A 14,211-nucleotide genomic window follows, 5' to 3' on the forward strand; every position below is an offset into this window, starting at 1 on the left:
ATATCTCTGGAATGGGGGTGGGGGTATAAACAGCATTGGATTTAGGGCACCCAAGACTACAAAATGGAATTTAAAAAAATTTCTTTTTAAAAATCATTTTTGTACTGACCACCAACCCATCTAGATATTATTTAATATATTTGATTTAGCGTTTGCTGCTCAGCTCTGGATCTCTGTCTCCTAGAACATTCTAATTGTTTCCACTTGGAGATTGCATAAAGAAATTGCATGGACAGTGCGGATTGGTAGGCTCTGATTTTAGCTTAGAGTTTAGGGGAAGATCTGGGGACGATTAGGGATAGTTAGAGTCCATGTTCTTGTTCCTGTTTGATTTCGGCTACATTTCTGCCTGCCATCATTGTCCTCCATTTGCCCCATCATTATCTCCAGTCCTATTGCAAGGGCATATGGACATATCATAGAGGGAAACCATATGGCTAGCATGGGACCCAGTTGGTCCCATTCCTTTTTATATTGGTGAAACACTGTGCATAACTCTTCTCTCCAGTAATTTGCATTGTCAGCAATGTAATGGATGGAGAAATTAACCAATGGGTCAGGGAAAGCAGGGGGGGGGGGGAGCAGACCTCTCGGTCGCCCATTTTGACATTTTCTATGCCCCCTCTCCCTCTATTTTGTGCATGCCACTGCAGTACTGATATGTTTTTTCTATGTTTTCCTTGTAAATGCCTGTTTGTTATACTATTGGGTTGTACTGTACCTCGTGGAGATATCTGAGTACTGGAACCCACAGTTAGAACCCAAGAAAGGCAACTGCTGTAGGTGAAGCACACTTCTGCCACCTAGTGATCAGTCACCGTAGTTACACAGGGTTAAGAAAGCTCAAATTCCAGAGGATCCCTGGATAATTAATTAGAGGAAAAGAGGAAAAAGGGTTTTAAATTATGGGATTAGCATGAAAACAAGAAAAATTTATTGATAACATTGAGCCCCATAAAGCGAATATGATGTCTCTACCTAATCATGAGGTAGTGAGGAGAGGCTGGCATGTCATGGGGGCATATCCAGAGCCTCATTTACAAGGCATTACACTTCATTTCCTGCATTCTGGATCTTTTCACAATGACATGAGTAAAATGTATGGTCAGAGGTGAGCGGTAAATAATTGGCTCATTATAATAAAACCACAGCGTGCAGATTAAATTACATTCGCAATTGAACATTTTGCGGAGCGCTGTATAATTTATTATATTTAATTACTTTTTTCCTTTGCGCTTGTAGACATAATTTGATATGGTTCAGCTTAGCAGAGAACTGGCGACTCAGCAATTTGGTTAGACGGCCTTATTCTTTGGATACACACATGGGTATAGTGTTGCTCCATGAGGTCTGGGAGAAGAGGGAAGTGGGATAGGTGGAGCGTCCAGGATGCCATTGGGGTGGGGGTGAGTTTCCGTAAATTTTCTGTGAAGCTTTACAGTATTGTAGAACAGTACTAGTGATAAGCGAACATCCCAAAGTTCGGTTTAGATCCTAAACACGAACATAAAAAAAAAAATTGATCGTGATCGCTTTGTGTTCATTTACAAACAAATAACGAACATACAGTAGAAGCGTACATTTCGGTGCATACAGCTTATTAGGTGCAAAGCGTATGTATATACGCAATGACCTGCACACATGCATCACACAATACGCACAAGGAATGCTAAGGGCCCTATTCCACCGGACGATTATCGTTCAGATTATCGTTAAATCGTTCAAATCTAAACGATAATCGTTCGGTTGAAATGCAGTAAACGATTAACGACCGAATGAGAAATCGTTGATCACTTTATAAGACCTGGACCTATTTTTATCGTTGCTCGTTCGCAAAAAGTTTGCAAATCGTTCGCATTCAATAAGACATCGTTCGGTCGTTCGCAATAGATATGAACGCAAAGAAATAGCGAAGAAAAACGATCGCAATTACGATCATAAGTAACGATTATCGTTCCATGGAAATGAGTGAACGTTTTCAGATCTTTCGCAATAGCGGTTGTTTGAGATCGTTAATCGTTAACGATTATGCAAACGATAATGGTCCGGTGGAATAGGGCCCTAAGCCACAGCGTACAGCCAGCTCAGCAAGTCAACATTGCCCAGCGAGCCTCCTCTTTTGGCCTTGGAGAACTCAAATACATAGTGAAGATAATGAACTATGATGGACGCCTGGTCACTACAGGGTTAAGAAATGAATCCTTATAGTGCTATATTGCTGGATTCTGTCACCCTCCCTACACTGATAATTTCCCAACCTTCTAAGCCCTACTCGGTCAGCTCTCCCTCCCTACACTGACTAACCACCACTGTGAATATTGCTGCCTAACTAAATTCAGATGCTGTCCCTGCTCATGTCACTCTCCCTACTGAACGGCACAAAAATCTGGAAAGACCGGGAGAAAATTTGCCTCAGTGTTGCGTTTTTATAGCATGTACGTAGCGCACGTAATGACGCTAATCGTACAGCCAATCACAGTGATGCCAGTAGTGAACATGGCTACTACATTATACGATGTGCCCTTCCATCCCCACACGTTCATTGGCTCTTTCAGATTGGTAGGAGAAAACTTATGCAGTGGCGTACATCGCAAGATAAACGTTCACATGTTCAAATATGTTCAAAAATGATTGTTATAACCATTCCGATCATCGAACAAATAGTTTGTGATCGGAAAACACGAACAGTTAGCGTCATGTTCGTACCAACATACGAACATGTTTGCTCATCACTAAACAGTACAGACAGTACATGTATGAAGGACAAACACAAACAGCTATGGTAATAATTGGGAGCAGAATAATTTACATATACCCATCATTTATTGTGTAAGGAATTCAAGGTAATAATGTGCTTTGGTAAAACCTGAGCCTTGAACACTACGAGATGTCCTGCCCCTGGGGCCAAAAGAATTGTCTACCCTCACCACATAGATGTGTAATACAGACGAGTGCATAGAGCCTAAGGGATCCATGTTTTCGTGTTTTCTACAATCAACTCTCTAAAACGCTAGCTGAGCATAGAGCGGTCATGACAAGCTAGCAGTGGGGTGTTAGGGAAAATTAGTTGAAGGTCAATAGCAGGCCTGGCACTCCCACAGATCAGCTGTATGATATAACCTCGGTACAGTGTGCTGAGTTACTTCAGTTTAGCTCCAACTAAAGTAAATCAGATCCGTTCTGTTACTACACAAAGTATGGAGCTTCAGGAACCCTGTATAGTGTAGGTGCCATGGCTGTACCAAGCAACTAAAAAAATGTTGTATTTTTAGGATTTGGGGTTTTGTATTGTTTATGGAAAAATACTGCGGAGACACCATCACGTGTTTCTCAACATCAGTGAGCTAGCCAGACCTTCCTCCGGGAAAGAACAACCAAGCCAAGGAAGGTCTCCAGTCAAGGAAACCACTTCAGCAAGGTATCCATCCACATGCAGCTGTTTCAGGATATTTGCTCCTCATCGGTGTGGAGTAGGATTCTGGCTAGTGCGAGAAAATCCTAGTAATTCTTTTGTATTGCTTTTGGAGGCTTAGAACTGCTGTTAGACAGGTTTAGGCCACATGGAGAAGAAGGGAATGTGTAGATGCAGGAACTGCTAGGGCCATAGCTGGATTTTATCTCAGGACCTGGCGTTTTAGGCCTCCAGAGTGGCTCAGTGCCTGTTGCATCCTTAGTCCCCAGTCCAGGAGAAGGAGTGTGAAGGTGTGTGAGAGAGGACATCTCCCCCACTTATGAGGTGGCTACAGCAATTATCGAGGACAGTAGCTGTACTGAGGTACCTAGACAGACCATAGATGGTGACTATAGTTTCTTTAAAATCTAAAAAGAGATATGTGATATTGGTGTTCTAGACATCGTGTATTATGTTTCTTATGAAGCTGCATGTTGGTTCATCATGACTGAGTGACTCCATCTCTTAGGGCAGGAAACCATAAAATCCTCTCTTCAGTTTCATATGCAGTAAATATGGCATAGACTGCAGCTCCTATAGGAAAGCTGGGGACCCCACAACCACGCTTCCCATAATCCTTTTCCATCTAATAGTGGATTATTGGGATGACTGCCGACCGGTAATGCATGCCCAGATATTTCATGGAAATTGTGTTATGGAAACAAGCAGATGTAGCAGAGCTGAACCTGTCGGCTTAGAAGAGTGGTAATGTACGATATGTAAAAAGTGAATGTATCCGTTGTATGTGTCGGGTATAATTTATGGCTATGGAGCATTTTAGACCTATTATTGTGACAGCTTCATCTTCTTCCATTCTTTTCATTTGGTGACTGCCTTGGGTCAGTTGCCCATCTCGCCAACTCTGCATGAATGAATCCAAGACTATTGATCATACAAGGTAGACTATACATATCATCCCACATAAGCACATTTCCACACATGGCCTCTAGTTTATAAACTAGAACAAACATGTTTATTATACTAATTGGAAAATACCTCTACGTATACTTCATTATTCGTTGGAGGTGGCCATACCGGCTAACAAGGCTTATTAAGAATTCCATATTCATTCATCCAACCATGCAAATGCTCCAAAGATACAGTCCATAAGTAAGTCCTAATATGTATCTACAGTACCTATAAAAGCCTATGGCTACTAAAGCTCTTAATATAATATATCAGATGGGGAGAAATGTGTCAAAATTATACAAATTTGCTGCTGCTGTGATCAGTTCCTGGAATGGACAGAGGTGGCAGCAGAGAGCACTGTGTCAAACTGGAAAAAAAATAAAAACACTTCCTGTAGGACATACAGCAGCTGATAAGTACTGGACGACTTGAGCTTTTTTTTTTTTTTTTTAAATAGAAGTAAATTACACTTGCTGGGACTAGTTGATTTGAAAGAAAAACATTTTTTTTGTTGAACTAACCGTTTTAAGCTGGATTCAAACGCAGTAAAACAGGTATAAAAACCTGCAGCTTCTTAAATGTGATAATGTATTCTCTCTGCTGCCGCCTCTGTCCATGTCAGGAACTTTCCAAAGCAGGAGAGGTTTTCTATAGGGATTTGCTGCTGCTCTGGACAGTTCCTGACATGGACAGAGGTGGCAGCAGAGAGCACTGTGCCAGATTGGAAAGAGAACTCAAGATTTTTTTAAAAATAGAAGTAAATTACAAATCTATATAAATTTTTGACATCAATTCATCAAATAATTGTTGGCGCTTCCCTTCAATGTTATAGATGATCAGTGTATATATGATTTCTACAAAGACGATGCCGGCATTGTGGTTCCATACCCCGGGCGTTAATAACAGGTGTGTGGCCGCTCTATCAGACTGTGATAACATAAAAGATAATTGTTTTCACCCTTCGAGGAGCCACTGGCTTTACTGTTGCAATAAAATGGCACAAAACAAAGTCATATATATTGTGGGAAGCGATGGTGCACGGTGGCCTATATACCTCTCCAGAGTCGTCAATCTCCCCCCTCAGGGTGTTTATCGGCATTGGCAGGGGAATAAAATGGCTTCCTCATAAAACGTCTCTTATTGTTATGGCCTTGCCGCCAGGGCTTCATCTCTAATGAATTAGTCCATGGCTTCCTCTCCAGTCTCCTCATCTCTTCCTACAAGAAGCTGCTTGTAGCTTTTGTTCATTAGACAGAAAGAATTCTGCAAAAACTGGATTCATTGTAAGAATGGAGATTTACAGACATTTCACGTGACATTGATTTGATTCAACACATGAATAACAACAGGTCAGATGTAGATGAACTGGGCAGAGAGTTACCATATAGGCAGCTGTGGTCTGGAGGTCCAAGGTCATAGGGCATCACCTAAAGGGGTACTCTGGAAATAAAGTGTTTTTAAATCCACTGGTGTCAGAAAGTTATAAAGATGCATAAAATCTCATGTCTTCCAGTACTTATCAGCTGCTGTATGTCCTGCAGGAAGTGGTGTATTCTTTTCCAGTCTGACACGGTGCTCTCTGCTGCCAACCCTGTCCATGTCAGGAACTGTCCAGAGCAGCATAGAAAACCGTTCCTGCTGTGGACAGTTCCTGTCATGGACAGAGGTGGCAGCAGAGAGCACTGTGTCAGACTGAAAATAAAACAACATTTCCTACAGGACATACAGCAGCGGATAAGTACTGGAAAGCTTCAGTATTTTTAATAGAAAAAAATTACGGATATAACTGATACCAGTTGGCCTGAAAATATTTTTTTTACATTTTTTTAAACCACCTTTTATTTTCTGACCCTCAATGTAAGAGGAGTGTCATACTAGTGTCTTTTTATGTGGCAGCGGGGCAATCGTAAGACATTAGGGCATCCCCTGGGGCCAACAGCCTCAATCTTTTTAGGGCCCTATTCCACTGGACGATTATCGTTCAGATTATCGTTAAATCGTTTGAATCTAAGCGATAATCGTTCGGTTGAAATACAGTTAACAATTAACGACCAAACGAGAAATCATTGATCGCTTTATAAGACCTGGACCTATTTTTATCGTTATTCGTTTGCAAAACGTTCGCAAATTGTTCGCATTGAATAAGACTTCGTTCGGTCTTTCGCAGTTGATACGAACGCAATAGCGAAGAAATAGCGAAGAAAAAACGATCGCAAATACGCTCATAAGTAACGATTATTGTTCCATGGAAATGAGTGAATGTTTTCAGGTCTTTCGCAATAGCGGTCGTTTGAGATTGTTAATCGTTAACAATTATGCGAACAATAATCGTCCGGTGGAATAAGGCTAGTCTATACTCGGCCTACTGGTTGGTAAGAGGCTGATAGAAGTGACATCACTGTGATGTCATTACTGGTTTTATAGAAGTTAGTGGGGATTACTTAGGACCACACACCTTCACTCCTAGTGACCTAGTGTCGCCATTTATTAAAAAAAAGAATGTCCCAAGACTGACGCACCAACAGAATTTATTAAAGGGGTTATCCAGTGCTACAAAAACATGGCCACTTTCTTTCAGAGACAACACCACTGTTGTCTCCAGTTCAGGTGTGGTTTGCAATTAAGCTCCATTTACTTCAATGGAACTGAGCAGCAAAACCCCACCCAAGCTGGAGACAAGAGAGGGGGAAAAATGGCCATGTTTTTGTAGCGCTGGATAACCCCTTTAAATTAGCGCTATGCAGTGGTTTTTAGGCGGCGTAACACAGTAAACGTTGGTCCTATGACTTGCAGACAAAGCTGCTGTGTAACCTAAGTCTTATCAGCATTTGGTAAGAAAATTATTAATGCAGGTGACCAGGTTAAAAAATGAACCTATATCATCTGCCTTATACGTGACGTGGAGGTGGATCACTTTTACAGCTCACAATCTATTTAGCTTTGATTTTACTGCTTTCCAGTACTAGCTGCAGATAGCTTATTCACCTCTAGGTGGCAGCATTGTAACACACTATATAAGAGCCCACCACAACTATGAATTCCTCCAGCAATATCAAGTAATGGGGTTTCCTGACTGCACTGGCAATGTGGATAAAGTCCAGTAAATGTGCAAGAAAAAAAAACTTCCATAATAAAATCTATATAATTCAGACCTGGTATTAATTTGCTGCTGTGGATTTCCTGGTTGCTTTGGAAGTTGCAAAATAAAATAAAAAATCCTCAGAAAATGCTTTAGTGTTTTGGTGTCTATAGGACATGATCAGCAAAAAGCCTGACCTCTGAGGGTAAAGTATAAGGGCAGGTGCACACTTAGATATGTGGATTCTGATTCCCCATCTTGTTGATTTCAATGGAAAAACTATAACAAAAATAAATATGTGGCACTTGCAAAGAGAAGTGCCGTATTTATTCCCGGAGCGATTTCATTGATGTAGTATGATGTTCCGCAGCAGCTGAGGTGTATGATGATGTTCTGCAGCAGCTGAGGTGTATTATGATGTTCTGCAGCAGCTGAGTTGTATTATGAGGTTCTGCAGCAGCTGCAGTGTGTGAGGTTGGCAGCAGCTGAGTTGTACTATATGGTTCTGCAGCAGCTGAGCTGTACTATGAGGTTCTGCAGCAGCTGAGGTGTATTATGAGGTTCTGCAGCAGCTGCAGTGTGTGAGGTTGGCAGCAGCTGAGCTGTACTATATGGTTCTGCAGCAGCTGAGGTGTGTATTATGAGGTTCTGCAGCAGCTGAGGTGTATTATGAGGTTCTGCAGCAGCTGCAGTGTGTGAGGTTGGCAGCAGCTGAGCTGTACTATATGGTTCTGCAGCAGCTGAGTTGTATTATGAGGTTCTGCAGCAGCTGAGGTGTATTATGAGGTTCTGCAGCAGCTGCAGTGTGTGAGGTTGGCAGCAGCTGAGCTGTACTATATGGTTCTGCAGCAGCTGAGTTGTATTATGAGGTTCTGCAGCAGCTGAGGTGTATTATGAGGTTCTGCAGCAGCTGCAGTGTGTGAGGTTGGCAGCAGCTGAGCTGTACTATATGGTTCTGCAGCAGCTGAGTTGTATTATGAGGTTCTGCAGCAGCTGAGGTGTATTATTAGGTTCTGCAGCAGCTGCAGTGTGTGAGGTTGGCAGCAGCTGAGCTGTACTATATGGTTCTGCAGCAGCTGAGTTGTATTATGAGGTTCTGCAGCAGCTGAGGTGTATTATTAGGTTCTGCAGCAGCTGCAGTGTGTGAGGTTGGCAGCAGCTGAGCTGTACTATATGGTTCTGCAGCAGCTGAGGTGTATTATGAGGTTCTGCAGCAGCTGCAGTGTGTGAGGTTGGCAGCAGCTGAGTTGTACTATATGGTTCTGCAGCAGCTGAGCTGTACTATGAGGTTCTGCAGCAGCTGAGGTGTATTATGAGGTTCTGCAGCAGCTGCAGTGTGTGAGGTTGGCAGCAGCTGAGCTGTACTATATGGTTCTGCAGCAGCTGAGGTGTGTATTATGAGGTTCTGCAGCAGCTGAGGTGTATTATGAGGTTCTGCAGCAGCTGCAGTGTGTGAGGTTGGCAGCAGCTGAGCTGTACTATATGGTTCTGCAGCAGCTGAGTTGTATTATGAGGTTCTGCAGCAGCTGAGGTGTATTATGAGGTTCTGCAGCAGCTGCAGTGTGTGAGGTTGGCAGCAGCTGAGCTGTACTATATGGTTCTGCAGCAGCTGAGTTGTATTATGAGGTTCTGCAGCAGCTGAGGTGTATTATGAGGTTCTGCAGCAGCTGCAGTGTGTGAGGTTGGCAGCAGCTGAGCTGTACTATATGGTTCTGCAGCAGCTGAGGTGTATTATGAGGTTCTGCAGCAGCTGAGGTGTATTATTAGGTTCTGCAGCAGCTGCAGTGTGTGAGGTTGGCAGCAGCTGAGCTGTACTATATGGTTCTGCAGCAGCTGAGTTGTATTATGAGGTTCTGCAGCAGCTGAGGTGTATTATTAGGTTCTGCAGCAGCTGCAGTGTGTGAGGTTGGCAGCAGCTGAGCTGTACTATATGGTTCTGCAGCAGCTGAGGTGTATTATGAGGTTCTGCAGCAGCTGCAGTGTGTGAGGTTGGCAGCAGCTGAGCTGTACTATATGGTTCTGCAGCAGCTGAGGTGTATTATGAGGTTCTGCAGCAGCTGCAGTGTATGATGTTTTGCAGCAGCTGAGCTGTACATAAGGTTCTGCAGCAGCTGAGGTGTGTTATGAGGTTCTGCAGCAGCTGAGGTGTGTTATGAGGTTCGGCCACAGTACATGAGGAGTTGTTTGTAGAGCTGTGCATATCTGTATAATCACCAGAATGTGATATCTATCAGACTCCATTTGTCCAACACCTGAGACTCTTCTCTAAACTGAGCCCTATCACCTGTGGATACCATGGACACCCTGACCCTATATACCCTATATACCTGCTGTACCCAGACCCTCCACTGCCTCACTTGGCTTTTATCGGGATGATCGTCGTTATATTGCACTGAACCTATATCTTACAATAAAAGCCCCGGAACATTCTATAGAACATTCTTGGCATTCTATGAACATTTACATTAACCCTGAACATTCCGCCCTGAATAAAACTCCCTTTCAAGTGATGCGGTGTCACGTCCCTTTGATTCAATGAAGGGATTATGCTCCATTTCCTTCTTAGTTCAGCTAAGGTTCCTTGGGAAGCCTCCGGGACAGGGATTATGACATTAAACTACTAATTATAAGGAAGTCTTCTTTCAGGCCAGAGATCATGTACAAAGTTCTGCTCTTCAGCTCCTCTAAATCCTATAATGAAGAAGAAGGTTTGGGACTTTGTGTAGATGTACTGTATATAATTCCTGTGCTCCCTCATAAGACAGGAAACCTAACATGTAGCTGTGGATTCAAAAAGTTTTTATATACCCGTATGACGTTGCTTTATTAACCATTTAGAGTGACAACAAGGTTATTTTAGTTCAATTTCTACATTTCAGGAGATGGGACCAGTAGTGCACGCACAGGGCTTCCTTTCCCTTATTTCTCTGGGCAATTACAGCACAGCACATACTCCTCTCTGCTATGTCATGACATGAACAATGTGAGCAGAAATGAAAGAAAAACTACAGCAATGGAGTCACACCTAACATTGAAATGTTGCTCACCATAATAATGATGACAAACGTTTCAGGCTAAGGGGAGGGGGGGGGGCATTGAGTTACATTCAGGAGGCAACATTGTGTACATACAGTAGTACTAACCCTCCTTTTAGATAAAGCTGCCCAGAACTGTACGACTGGTCATAGATAAAGGAAGTCGTGATTTTTTTTTAAAGAGACTCTGTCAGTAGGTTTCTGCTGTCCTATCTCAGGGTAGCATAAACTAGTGACAGAGAAGCTGAACAGAATGATGTATCACTTACATTGTTCTGTGCAGCTGATCCAGAGATATCCTCCTGAATAACATGGACAATAGTAGTCCTCTCCATTATGTGCATGAGCTCAGTAGTACTGGATATTCATGAGATGCAAAAAACTCCGCCCACCAGCTGCTGATTGGCAGTTATCTATCCATACTGTGTATAGGCAGTAAACTGTCAATCAGCAGCAGGAGGGTGGGGGTAGGTGTGCGGAGAAGCCTATTCTCCTGCACATTAGGAGAACAGCTGAACAGAATGATGTAAGTAATACACCGATCTTTTCAGCATTTCTGTCACTAGGTTATGCTGCCCTTATTTAAAGTGGAATAAACCCAGTGACCGATTCCCTTTAAGGCAAACATGATCACAGATTACAGGTACAAAGTCCAGGATCTCTCCCTCTCTCCTGCACATGTAACACATGTACCATTCATTCTCAGGGTCAGTATAATTACAATGATACCAAAACTATTTATATTTTACTACTTTTGTAGAATACAAATAATTGCATAACTCGGCCGTGACAAACGTGTGTACGTGGAGAATGGGTGTCCAACAGTTATTGCAGATGCATGGCCACCTTCACTGGGATCTGAGTTGTCTACTATCACAGCCATTATACAGCATTACAGCCCCAGTTCTGCCGTTAATCTCACAGATGTACTGAATTTGCATTTTCATCAAGGATCGATAAGGGGTTAAGTAGGTGGATCATGTGATCAGGAGGGCTCCGCAGGGACATAGCCGTCATAGGCATCCAGGACATTGTGCTATAATTGTCTGACAGATGTAGGTCTATAATTGCTATCACTGTACATCAGTAACCGTGACCCATGCGGAAACGTAAAATGACAGATAGCAGGAATGTCATGAACAGATTGTGCCGCTGGTTGCAATATATTCTCAGCTGTTACTTATAATTGTCAGGGGGGGCACCAGTGTCAAGATACCAAACTCAAAGGGACGTTCTCACTATCTGGCAGTACTCATTATATGTCCGCCCTGTCCTTGTAGTGTCAGCCCAGCGTGTAAGAACAGATGGCTTATAGCTGCATCCCGAGACTTCACGTCATATACAAAGAGTATTTCTGAGAAAGCTGGGCTACAACCCACCGGGTCCCTCAAGTCTTGTCATCCAGCATTACAACATTAATGGTAAACTGTCCCGGTATTACATGGCAGGAGATAAGGGATGTGTCAGTAGCTAGCTGAGTATATTTGTCATCCAGGGGTCTAGAAAAGTGTGAATATGGGAGCTACAAGTTATCTAAAAAACTTAAAGGGGTACTCCAGAGAATTTTTTTTTCAAATCACCTGGTTTAAAATTACTTCTGTTTAAAAATCTCCAGTCTTCCAGTACTTATCAGCTGCTGTATGTTCTGAAGGAAGTGGTGTATTCTTTCCAGTCTGACACAGTGCTCTCTGCTGCCACCTCTGTCCATGTCCAGTTCCAGCAGAGAACTGTCAGACTGGAAATAAAAGAGCACTTCCTGCAGGACATCCAGCAGCTGATAAGTACTTTTAGGTAGAATTGATTTACAGATCTGTATAACTGTCTGACACCAGTTAAGATGAAAAAAAATTATTCTCCAGAGTACCCTTTTGGTATTGTGGAAAGTGTTTCAGAATAACTTTATACCAATATTATTACAATCAACTTCATTGAATGAAGTAATATCTATTATAATATCAACTATAAATAGTAAATAAAGGTAAAAAGAAGCTCATATACTTGATGGTATACACTCTAGTGCACTCAGGGAGCTTAGTTCAGCATAGGACCTAAATGTTTGCACCTTCCCCCACTAAGGGAATATGCCATCATTTAGCGGGAGAGGTGGCCCCTCGCTAAATAATGATCACTATTTGCAGCCATCATTATCAATGGATTGATAGGTCAATTCTTTGGGCGGACGGCAGAATCTGCCCGATCATAGAATGGAGTCTATGGGACGGATAGAGAGTCAAGCGGGGGCAATCGGCGGAATGCACGGGATGTTATCCATGAGAATACCATAGTGTGAACGTACCCTTAATATTGTCCCATTCCCATAGTGGGAACATAGCCATAGGCTGGGATCCAACATATGCAACGTGATGCTGTGAACATCATAACCCCATTCCCCACATATGTGTTGGTTGGCAACACATATGTGGGAACCCTGGCACATGTTCTGCTAAAAATTTCATCCTTGTGCTCTCAGAGAACTTAGTTGAGAATCTGGAAGCAGCATTATCCCATTTCCAAATTCAGAATACATGTATACTAAGTCAAGCTAAGGCTATGTTCACACGCTGTGAACGACAGGCCGGGTAACGGAACGGCTGGTCTCTGCCCGGATCATCCCGGCCAGTACTTAAGTACCGGCCGGATGATCTTTCCGGCCGCAGGGTTCTGATGTGGGCGATGTGTATACGCTCCGGCCGGGATCCTATAGAGGAATAGGCAATATGCAACACTGCATAAAGTACGACCGTACTTATACGTTGTGTGAACATAGCCTAAATAGGCGTAGAATCTGGATAAGCCGGATGCTTTACATTGGTGCAGATGATAGCTATGACAATATAAGTATATTGCTATAATTTTACAGCTGGACATGCTGCTTCATGCGGTGGTGGGGTCTTTAGCATTTAGACGAGGGTCTGAGCAGGTGTGGCGCGCAGGGTGTTTGGCTGTTGAAAGAGACAGAGTGATCAGTAAGTAACACTCCCATCCTGCCAGTGAGGGATCTCCCATAGCAGTGTGTAATCTCCGAGCCCATCTCCATTCATGTTATCAGTACTGGATAAGAAGGGGAGAAGAAGCTGCTTAAGAAGCCACCGCTGAAAGCTTATACAGTCAGAGCGAGGTCAGCCGGCTATTAGCAGCAAGCTCAAGACATTTCAAAGGAGAATTCACGGTGGGATTTATTTCTTAGGAATACTTCCTATGCACCGGGGGGGATTTTCTGCTTGATACTGTGGGTTTTAATTTAGTCTTGAAGAGGTTGATCCCTTCTTAAGATGATTTTTTCTGATAGGTGGATCCCATCCCAGTTACCTGAAGCTTGGAGCTAAGGTTGTAACTACTGACCTCTATGTGGCTTCTATGGCTTCTAGGACTGGGTAGCCTACCTGCAATTAAAGGGGTACTGCAACGAAAATCTTTTTCTTTCAAATTAACTGGTTTCAGAAAGGTATACAGATTTGTAATTTACTTCTATTTTACAATCTCCAGTCTTCCAGTACTTATCAGCTGCTGTATGTCCTGCGGGAAATAGTGTTTTCTTTTAGGTCTGACACACTGCTCTCTGCTGCCACCTCTGTTCATGTCAGGAACTGTCCAGAGCAGGAAAGGTTTTTTTATGGGGATTTGCTACTGCTGTGGACACCATCCCTTCTGATAGTACTTATTTTATTCCTTTATTGCCTACAACTTATTGATTACAACTACTTTCCCCACTGCAAACGAGCCATACTTACCCATCA

This window comes from Dendropsophus ebraccatus, chromosome 7, assembly GCF_027789765.1.
Source record: "Dendropsophus ebraccatus isolate aDenEbr1 chromosome 7, aDenEbr1.pat, whole genome shotgun sequence".
In the NCBI taxonomy this organism is placed as follows: Eukaryota; Metazoa; Chordata; class Amphibia; order Anura; family Hylidae; genus Dendropsophus; species Dendropsophus ebraccatus.